The following is an 8,841-nucleotide window of genomic DNA, read 5'->3' as shown; positions in this document are numbered from 1 at the left end:
GGCTTTGATCCTGCCAGGAATTGCTTGCTCTCCCAAGCCATGCCTGCTGCTCACTGGAACTCTTGGAGGCCATGGCAGCGTGGTGGCAAGGGGAGCACTTGTCTGGAGAAGCTGGGGACATTCCTCCCTCTGGCAGCTTTCCAAGTCTCCCCATGCCTTCTCCAGGTGACCGCCATGGTCAGGTACATCCACCAGTGGCTCCTGGCCAATCAGTTTGCTGAGCACAGGCTGAACAGGAGCCTCCTGGATCTGACAGAAGCACAGCCCGCTGACGTAGTAGTGACGCTCCTGCACGTGGCCCCGTCCTGTGACAGGTATGGGGCCCACGTGCCCAGAGGGGCTCAGGGCTCCCCAGCCCATCAGCCTGTACAGCCTGGCCCAGGTTGGACAGGTTGTAGCCTGGCCTGAGCAACAGAGAGTTCCAGGGCCCTCTGGCTGCTCCCTTTGCCAGCCCTGGCACGTCAGGCCCCGAGCCTGCTGCCATGCTCCCTCGCTGCCCCTCAGGGGCCTGTCCCCACAGGCCTGGGCTGCCTGGCTGCCGCTGGCCAGTGGCATTGGGCAGAGGCAGAGCTGGCAGCCAGCTCAGCTCCCCACTGCTGCCCAGGCCCTGCTGCTGTGTCTGAGACCCCCCTGAGACAGAGCTCTAACCCCACAGAGCTGCTTTCACCATGTGGAAGAGCATCATGTGCTCGCCTAGGACTGCAGAGCCGGCGCTGCTGATACTCCTGCACGTGCTGGGGAGCTGGCCCAAGCAACACATGTGCACCGCCGATGGGGACAAAACGGGTGTCTTTGGCCTGGCTGTGAGTTTCCCTAACTGGCCTTTGCTGGCCCCAAGGCCGCCTCACCAGCAGCTTTCCATCCCCCTTCCCCCACTGCATCTCCCTGCCGCAGGCACTGGCCTGAAACCTGGCCCAGGGGCAGCTCCAGGCCCAGCAGGCCCCGTGCTCCTGCTGCCTCTCTCCGGGCCTCTCCCTGCCAAGCTCGGGCCCTGCCACACGGACACCTGGGCACTGAGTGCTATCTCAGGGGGCTTTGTCCTTTGCAGGCAACCGTGGTGATGTGGAAGATCCTCCAGGTGCCCTGTGTGCCACATACGGTGACGGTGCATTTCCCCCGCCTCTTTGTGCATCTGCTCTCCCAAGTGTTCCTCAGCACTCTGGATATGCCAGAGGAGGTCCATACCTTCTGGAAGGGGATATGCCAGGAGGAATACGGCCTTGCCACCAGCCCCAACAGGTGCTCCATCCCACTCCTCCTGTCCCTGCCATGTCCCTGGCCAGGAGCCAGTGCTCCCAGCATGACCTGGCCTTTGCTGTGCACGCAGGTTTGCAGTGCAGACCCTGAAGTCCCTGCTCTGCCGAATGCAGCACGAGGATGTGGTGGTGGCAATGGAAAGCAATTGTGGCTGGGACACGCTGCTATGTGCTGACAGCCACCACTATGCCGTGGCTCTGCTGGCCAGGTGAGAGCCCCTTCTCCCCACAGCCTCTGACATGTGTGCCCAGGGAGCTCCACAGAGTCCCCGAGTCGTGGGCCAGAGGGCCTTGTCACCGAGGGATGGCCAAGCAGACTGGAAAAGGCTGGCACAGGAGGGTGCCCAGAAGAGCTGCCTCCCAAATAGCCCAGGGCCTCTTGCAGGATGCTGGGCAAAGAGCAGAGCTCTGTGAGTCACTCCTGGCAGAGGTTTGTCCCCCTGGCCCACAGCCTTGGCTCCTTTTTCTCCTGCCAGCGAGATGTGCTGTGTCTCCATCCCCTTGTGCTCCCGCATCGCTCGCTACCTGCTGCGGCTGCTCAGCACACAGGAGCCACACTGGCAGCTGCCCGCCCTGGCCTTCCTTGTGGAGGTGAGCCTGATGGCCAGCGCCACCTGGCTGAGCTGCCTGCCAGCTCTCTGCCCTCTCGCAGCCGCAGCTGCCTGGGACGGTGCCCGCGCCCTGTGCTGCTGCCTGGGCCCAGCCCTGTGCGGCTCCGGGCTGCTGCCGGCCAGCTCCCCTGTCACTGGCCTGTGCCTTTCAGGTCCTCCAGTTCCTGGACTTGAGTCAACGTGGTGCTAAAAGAGTCCTGCAAATCTTGTCAAGGCAGCTGCAGAGCCAGTGCAGAGAGAGGCGTCGCCTGGCGCTCAGGGCCCTTCTTGAGCTCATTGAGGAGCCCTTCATGGTGAGAAGGAGGCAGGGGCTGAGGCTGAGCTGGGCAATGCAGTCGCTTGGGCTTGGCAGGGCTTTGGGCGCTGCGGCAGCTGCTCCCAGCTCTCCTGCCTCCCACTTCAGCTGCCCCAGTGCTTGGCGACAGGCCTTTGGCCTCTGGGCCCTGCGGCAGCAGGATGGCATTTCACCAACTTGTCTTCCGCACAGACCAAAAAAATGTGGAGCCTGACTGAAAGTCTTTTGCGCTTCCTGTGGGATGCAGATGGAGAGATAGTTTTCATGACAGTCATGCTACTCAGCTTCATCATCTTGGACAATGCCACGCTGATGCCCGGCCCCATCACACTGCAGCTGCTTGAGGCGCTCCTGCCACTCTTTGACCACGTAAGGCTCACTGCCCCCAGCCACGGCCACTGGCTGCTGCCCGGACACTTTGTGCCCTGTGCATTTGCAGGCCTGCGCCAAGCTGAGCCCCGTGCAGCCGCAATGCTGAGCTCTTGTCTTCTTGCTTCCATCCAGAACAATTGGCAGGTTCAGCTGATCTCCATCCTGCTCTTCCGAACATTGGTGACTCTTGCACAGGAAAGGGAAAAAAAGGCCCTGAAGACAACCCTGTGCCAGAGCCTGCTGCCCCTCTTCTTCCACTGCCATGATGACAATCGGCTTGTGGCACAGGTGAGGACTCGTGGGCTGCTGCTGTCCCCCTGGCAGGGGGCTCGGCTGCCTCCTGCCCTGGCGCCTGCCGGGCTGCAGCCTCCTGCAGGCCTTGGCACAGGGACGCGGGTCCCGCGCCCTGGGCTGCAGGGCCATCTGCGCGGCTCTGCTGCTCTCTAGGCTCCTCAGGAAACGCTGCTTTGTGTGGCCAAGTTCCTGAAGAGGAGGGATCTTGAAAGACTGCTGAAGAGCCAGAATCTGTGGAAGTTCAGCAAGTGCCTGGTAAGGACGGCCTGCAAGCCCCAGCCTCAGTCCGGAGAAGCCCCCTGAGGGTGGTGCTCAGAGTGTGGGGATGGCAGCTGTGCCCCTGCCCGCTGCTGCAGCCAGAGGCCGCGCGGGCTCTTCTCCAGGCTCCCGTGGGCCCGGCGTTGCTGCGGGGCGGGCCGGCCCCGTGGCTCCCCGGGCAGCAGCCGGCGCTCTGCCCTCTCCCCTCGGGAGCCCGGCGCCGGCGGCTGCTGGCCGCGCCTCAGGGCTGTGCGGCCACGGGAGGCCGGGGCTGGGCGCAGGCAGCGCCCGGCCCAGGGGCTGAGACAGCGCCAAGCCTTCCCTCCTGCCGCTCTCTCCAGCTGGCAGAGAACAACAGCAGAGCGGCCGAGCACCTGCGCCGGGCCCTGCCCTACCTGCAGAGCCCGCAGAAGTCCCTGCGAGCGGCGGCCATCAGTTTCATGGGTGAGCCACGAGCCCGGGCTCCCTCCCCGGCCCGGCCCGCCGCAGCCCGGCCCCAGCCCTGCCTGCTGCCCTGGCAGCGCCAGCCAGGCCCGGCGCTGTGGAGCCCCGCCTGGCCTGGGCATTGCTGCTGCCGCCCTCTGGCAGCCGTGCCCTGGGGCGGCAGCGTGCGCCAAGGGCCGGGCTGAGCCCTGCTGGGCCAGCAGCCCGTGTGGCCACAGCGCCGGCAGCGCCGCTGGCAGGGAGCTCTGCCGCTGGCGCCGTGACAGGCTCTGTGTTCACAGGCATGGCTGCGCGGCACCTGAGGGGGAAGAAGGAAGAGCTCCGGCTCATCTGCAGCGGTGAGTGAGGCCAGCGGGGGCTGCCGGGGGAGCTGCAAGCCCTGCCCCGGCTGCCGAGGGCTCTGCTCCCTGTGCGCACCAGGGGCGGCGTGGCCAGAGCACACCGAGATTTCAGGGCCACCCGGGGCATTTGTGGCCAGCAGCGTCGGGCTGGTCCCCTTGCTCCCTGCTCCCTCCTGCCCATGGCTGGAGCCGGTTGGGATGGCCCTGCCAGGGGGCTCTCCTCGACTCCCCGCAGATCCGGGATCTGACCATGGCTCTGTCCCTCTCTCTTTCAGCCCTTCAACACCTGACAGAGGACACCAGCAGTGCCGTGTCAGACGTGGCACTTCCAACATTGGATGTCCTCCAGGCACTGCAGACTGAGCCATATTCCATCTTCCAGAGGCTGCAAGATCAGCTCCGCAGGGCATGGAGGACTCGGCCTCATCTGTCCAGGCTCGGCTGGCTGCGCTGCTGCAGTTCTGCAGAGAGCTGATCGCAGAGGCTCTGTCTGCTGGGGCCACCTGAGCCAGCAGGAACTTTCCATTTCCCTAAGATTATTCTCTTCTTCTTTTGTTTTTTTCTTTCCTATATGAATATAGAGTGTGTTATAATACCCAGACTCCCAGCAGCTTTCTTTTGCTACCCAGGCTCTGCAGGGCATAGGGGAAGAGGGGGAGAAGGGTGCCTGGGCTCAGCCAGCTGTCCCGGCGTGCAGTGTTGCAGGGAAAATGGCCAGAAGCCCCTTGGCCTTTGGTGGTTCTGCTGAAGCCTTTGTGCTGGTGACAGAGCGGCTGGGCAGGGCCCGGAGCTGCAGGGATCCCTGTGAGAGCGGTGCCTGGAGATGGCCACAAGCCCTGGGCCAGGCAGGAAGCGCCCTCTGTGTCCTCCTGCCCGTCTGCTGCTGCCTGCCTTGCTGAGGGCTCCCGGCTGCCTCTGGATGGGGCTCCTCTGGAGCTGCTGTGGGGCTGCGGCGCTGCTGCCGGGCAGCTTGGCCGGGCGGGGGCAGCCCCTGACGGGATGGGGCCATGAAGGGATGAGGGGCTGGGAAGCCCTGACAGGACACGGCAGTGGGAAGCCACGAGGGGGATGTGTGAGGGAGTGGGTGGCTGTAACGTTGGCTGGAGTGGGAGTGGGTTGGCAATAGAGAGAGCACTCACCCCGATGTTCATGTGGCAAACTGAAAACGTTTATTCTCACGCCCTTCCTTCTAAAGGGCCTTTGACAAACCCTGTCTGGATAATTTCATTGCTCTGATCTCTATGCCCTGTCAGAATCTGGCCCGTGAAATGCTGCAGCCCTGGGAGAGATGTGACTGGGCGAGGCCCCTGGCAGTCAAACCAGGGCTGGTACATTCACACAGCACGAGCCAGCCTGCACTGTGACACACGGCAACAGAGTGCAAGGCACAGCTCCGGGTGCTCCCCAGGAACCTCAGCTCTGGGAGCGCTGTCTGCCCCAAGCTCCAGGGGCTGCAGTGCGAGCCTGGCTGGGCTCTGCCCTGGGGCCATCCTGCAGGGACAGCTTGACACAGGGAGCATTCCCTTGCCACAAACAGCCAAGCCAGGGCTGCAGGGCAGCTGCTGCAGCCCGGACTGCACTGTTGTGTGCTGTGCTCTGGGGCTGGGGCTCCCCACACAGGGCACTGGGCTGGTGTGCCACAGGAGACAGAGAAGCTTCAGCTTCAGCCTAACTGAGGTGGGTGTGTGGGCTGGGAAGAGTGGGGAGGCTCAAGGGGATTCACAGAGCTCATCCTGCTGCAAGGACGAGGAAAAGGGAGAGGGAGCTCAGCAGTGAGGAGAGCTGAGGGCTGGAGAGTGCCTCTGAATGACACTAAAATCCCACTGGACCTCTGAGACATTGCTGCTCCTCAGCCAGTCACAAGATGAGTCCCTAAGCCTGGGGCTCTGCCTTCCTCATGGTGAGGGGCACCAAGGAAGGCAACAGGGTGATGGAGACTGCAATGGGCTGGGAACTCGCTGGGGGAAAAGAGGGAGCAGTTGGGAAGTAAAAGGCAGGTGGGGGAGAGAATTGTTCAGAGAAGGGCTGAGCTACAGCTTGAGCAAGCTGAAAAATGTCATTTGGGGTCATCCCAGATTGATTTCATTTCAGAAGTTACTGAACAAGTTTATTTTTTGGGGGGAGTCATGTTTTCCCTTGGAAGTGTACACTCTGCAAACTTGGGCTGTGCTGCCAAAATGCTCAAGCAAGTCTGTGCTGCAGGTCACACCATTTCTTCTTTGGCTGATTCCAGCCCAGTGCTGAGCTCCAGCAGAGCCCTGGCAGAGCCCAGAGCAGCCTCAGCAGCCGCAGAGCCCGGCTGCAAGGAGAGAAAGCAGAAAGTGCCCGTCAGCTGAGGGCTCCTGTGCCCTTGTGCCAAGGCCTGCGGTGCCCAGGCCATGCCGGCTGTGCCCAGAGCTGTGCCCAGAGCTGCCCATCCCTGCTGCCTTTGGCAGCAGAGCAGGAGGGCAGGACATGTGCCCAGCCTGCAGCCAGCCACGGCACATCCAGCCCTCAGCAGCTGCCCAGAGCAGGATGCTCCTGTGCTCGCTGCCATCTCCCAAAAGCTCTGATCCCACCCTGCCAAGCACACACGGACCCACCTCACGCCATCCATGGCTGGAAGAAAAGCTGCTCCCAAACCATGGCCTCAGCCTTCTCCAAGGCCACCGCCCATCCACGCCACAGCTGCTCCCAAGCACTCCCCCATCCAGACTAGAGCCCACCTAGAATGCTTCCTCTAGAGAAACAAACAAAAAATAATTGAAAATAGATTACAGACAAAAGGGGGAAACAAGGTCAAAACTCTTATCTCTACCAGGGCCTTGAGGAAGGCCCAACCCCTGCATGCCAGGGAAAAACCCACCCACGGGTGAGGGAGGTCCAGGCTCTCTCCCTTCCCCCCTGCACTGCCCCCCCAAAATCACGGTGATCCCAAAGCAAACAAGGGCAGTGCAGCAGCCCAGCCCTTCCTTGCCTGCAGAGCAAAGCAGCCCCTGCACAGCTTCTGGAGTCCCACCTCTGCTCCCAGCATGGAGCTTTGTTTGTGTCGGGCTGGCTGCCCCAGCCCCAGCCCCAGCCCAGGCCACGGTGGCTGCTGGGGGCTGTTGGCAGGGCCAGGAGCCCACTCCCATTTCTTACCCAGCCCAGCCCATGCCCCAGCCCTGCCAAAAGCAGCTGGGCAGCGACTGAAGGATCGGCTGCACCCGCCCCAGCAAAGGGGGAACCTTTGGTTCCTGGCCAGGCTGTGCAATGCCCAAGTCTGGGAGCATCCCCCTGTGTGTGGACTCATCTGCAAATTCCCTGTGGAGTCTGGCTTTGAAGAAGATGCCCCAATCAAAGTCCAGCATCTTCAGCTGGCCAGTAGCCAGGTCCAGGAAGAGGTTGTCATCCTTGATGTCATCCTGGCTGTCTCCAGCAGCAGCAGCAGCAGCAGCAGCATCCCCACCCAGTACAGTTTCTCCAGGGGCTCCTGCTCCTTCCCTGGGGGGAGACCAGGCTCTCAGGGTCTGCCCAGGGCCCCAGCTGTCAGGAAACCAGGACAAGCAAAACCAGCTCAGAGGGCAGCCACCAGTGCTGGGTAGAGCAGCTCAGCTGCAGCACAAGGGCTGCGTGTTCCCATCTGATGAGCCCTGGGCAGTGACATAGGCAGGACAAAAAAGTCTGGGTTCCTTTGCTACTCATTGCCAAGGCATGTGTGGAGCTGCAACTTACCAGGGCCCTGCATGAAAATGTGCCTGTGGCTCTCTCCTTTCTTCTAGGGCAGATGAATATCCTGCATCCAAGGATGACAGAGCAGCTCTTCTAATGAGGGCCTTTCCACGTCCAGCATGGATAAACACCGCCTGATCAGATCTTGGCACTCTGGGCAGAGAAAGCAGAACCTGCTGGTCAGCCAGAGAAGGCTCCTGTTGGCTTTGCCCCACTATTGCCATGCCCAGGCCTTGCTGGATGTGCTCAGGGCTGGGCCTAAACTTTCCCATCAATTCCCTGTTTTGGAGGAGAGCAGGACATGTGCCACCTCCTCAGCAGCTGCCAGAGCGGGATGCTCACGAGCCCGCTGCTGGCTCCCAGCACTGGGATTCCCCCCGTGCCCAGAGAAGAGGATCCACCTTGAGAGAGCCCTTGTGGCAGCGGGAGCTGGCCCCAGCTGAGGTTCCGGCCCCTCCTGAAAGGGTGCTCCCCGCAGACCATCTGGTGCAGCAGGATGCCCAGGGACCAGATCGTTGCTGCCTCGCCATGGTACCAGCCAAAGTCGTTCCATTCCGGGGGGCTGTAGGATGGTGTTCCTATGGAATACAGATGGAGTTCAGCAGGGGGATGCTGCTGCTCCCAGAGCCTGGCTCCAGCATCCCTGGGCCTGCGGGGGCTGCATCAGTGGCACACGGGATGACCACTGCCCTCTCGCCAGCACCTGGGACTTGTGCACAAACTTAGGCTTGGAAAAGAAGCCACTGGTGTTAAAAGAGGGCTGTGGAAACCCTGGCAAGGCCCAACCATGACAAGGAAGAACCCACTCACTGCTGGTGAAAAACCATGCTGTTATGAATTTGAACGAGGCCAGATCTTGAGAAGGAAACAGGCTCTCATTTATCAAAACAAACTACAGAGCACAGGCAGTTTGAGATGAACCCAAACTCCCACGCAAGAACCCAAAGATAATGATGTGTCCCAAACACGCTGGTTTCTCCCCCATATAGTACCTCCCCCAGAAGGAGAAGAACCCCAACCCAGTCAAAACCCTCATTTTATAACCCCTCTCAGGTCCAGGATTGGTGGGGTTTGGATCCGCACGTTGATTGGTCGTTTTCCGGTGTTCGCATTGGTCCTTATCAATATTCATTCTGGACCAATCATTTTCTCAGGGCATCGAATGATTGGTCAAGTCCCCTGTCCAATCACCTCCCGCCCCCCTTTGACTATCACCCCCACCAAACCCTGGACCTCCCCTCCCCAGGACCCACAACAAACACCCATCAACTCACCCCAAA

Source organism: Agelaius tricolor, unplaced genomic scaffold, assembly GCF_023055355.1.
Source record: "Agelaius tricolor isolate 1412-34295 unplaced genomic scaffold, bAgeTri1.0.p SCAF_50, whole genome shotgun sequence".
NCBI lineage: Eukaryota > Metazoa > Chordata > Aves > Passeriformes > Icteridae > Agelaius > Agelaius tricolor.
This window is presented reverse-complemented; position numbering follows the sequence as displayed.